Here is a 2,218-nt window from a genome sequence, read left to right as displayed (position 1 = left end):
GCATTTAAACTTTAAAACCCCAATATATGCATTATTTTGCAAATTTACAAGATTCATAAAATTTCTGAGAAAACTTACACTTGGTAATTATGATAAGATGAAATTAAACACACATCAGCTGAGTAGATATCTATTAAGAAACACTTGATAGGGATATCAAAACAAATTAAAAAAAATCATAAAAGTGGGTCCCATATAAAATACCAACTGATGTTGTATGAAGAACAGAGGGCCATCATGAAAACACCACATGACGAATTTACACACTTAAATACAAAGGTGAAGTAGGCGCATTAACAGGAAAAGTGTGATGTTGCATGTGCTGCACACTTTTCGTAATGTCATATCACAAGTAGAATGCAGGTGTATAGTCCTTCCAGAGCTCGCTATATAGTCTGAATAGGCTGTACACATGTTTAATGTAAATACCAGCCTTTCATATAAATGTCTGAAAAATTTTCTGACTTCTGTTCAACAAATATCGTAAAAAAGGAGGAATGTTTACAAAAAGTAAATATCAACAGATTTCATATAAATACCAACACATGATATCGGCTTGAGTATTTCTCAGATAAATTAATCTTAACTATATCAATATAAAAACATTATAATCTTGTTTCTCCTTTTTAGTGAAAGTTGTGTATATTGGGGCTTTGACTGAAAAAAAGTAAAAAAAAATTGGGGGGGAAAACAATTAATACTTCACTAATTGTTGTTTGACAGATGCAGATGGTATACAATAATACTTCTATTGAAACTCAAGATGAAGATATGTAAACATTGTTACTCACTTTACATTTGTATAGACTGTACAAGCTGCGCTGTATCATTATTGTTTCAAGAACTATATACAACATTTTTAGTCACCGTATTTACATACACCTAAACACAAAACATGGTGAATTACCATGATGGTTATGTACTGCCACTATCATTAAATACATACACCTAGAAACAAACAAGAGGTCCAGATGGCCTGTATTGCTCACCTGGATATTGAAGTCAATAATGCAAAACTTTACATTTCTTTAGAATGAAAATATTTCCCCCGATCAGCCTCACACCACAAAAACAACTTCAAGTTCCCTAGGGGTGGGGACAGAGATCAGTTGTTTATATCTTGATGTCAAACAATGCTATTAAGTTACGGGATCATAATTCATCAAAGATATAATCTGTCCTGGGACCAGACCCCAGCACAAATGATCAGTTTTGATTGTGTTTATCTCGTGATGCTCAGCAATGTTATATCTTTTCAGCAGGATCACAACAAAGAACAAAAGATCCAAATGAATTGTTGATGGTGCAAAGCAATAATATGAAAATGATCTATATCTACTTGGGTTAGATTTTAATTGTTGGGGCTCATGCATCAGGCCCAAGGAGGCCAAAACTCAGGCTTTATACAAAACTGATTTCCCTTCACCCAAGCATGCTTCAGACTAAATATGGAAAATATCCTACCATTCCTAAAAAACAAGATAGATTTTTAAAAAAATTGATTGATTTTCCCTTATGGACCTTGCCCATCTGGCACTAGGAGACTGAGACCCATCATTTTTATCAAACTGATTTTCTTTAATCCAAGCATGCTTTGGACCCAATATGGACAATATTCTGCAATTCCTAAAGTAGAAGATACATTTTACAGAAATAGACAGATTGGGTCTGCCCACCTAGCCCCAGAGGGCAGAGACCCAGGTTCATACACAACTGATTTCCCTTCCCGAAAGCATGCTTTAGACCAATTTTGGACAATATCCTGCAATTCCTGAAGAACAAGATAGATTTTAAAGAAATTCATAGATTTTTCCTGCTTGGCTCTGCCAATCTTGACCCATGGGACTGAGACTTACCATTTATACAAAACTTATTTCCCTTCACCCAAGCATTCTTCAGACCCCATCATTTGCAAAAAATTGGTTTCACTTTCCTTAAGGATGCTTCAGACCGAATTTGATGAAAATTTGCTCAGTCGTTCATGAATAGTTGCAATATATAGTAAAAGCTGACAGATGCCAGACACCGGATGATGGACGCTGCAGTATCCCTATAGCTCACTTGGCCCTTCGGGCTCATATTATACACAAAATGTAGTTAGTTATCATGGTTACATAATAATACCTACATGCAAAACATTGTTTGTTATTATGGTTTAATACTTAAAATATATACACACAACATGGTAAGTTATTAGTTACTATGATTACACACTTAC

This window comes from Ylistrum balloti, unplaced genomic scaffold, assembly GCF_031769215.1.
Source record: "Ylistrum balloti isolate Yb309-2 unplaced genomic scaffold, AGI_CSIRO_Ybal_v1 Utg371888, whole genome shotgun sequence".
Taxonomy (NCBI): Eukaryota; Metazoa; Mollusca; class Bivalvia; order Pectinida; family Pectinidae; genus Ylistrum; species Ylistrum balloti.
Note: the sequence above shows the minus strand (reverse complement) of the source record.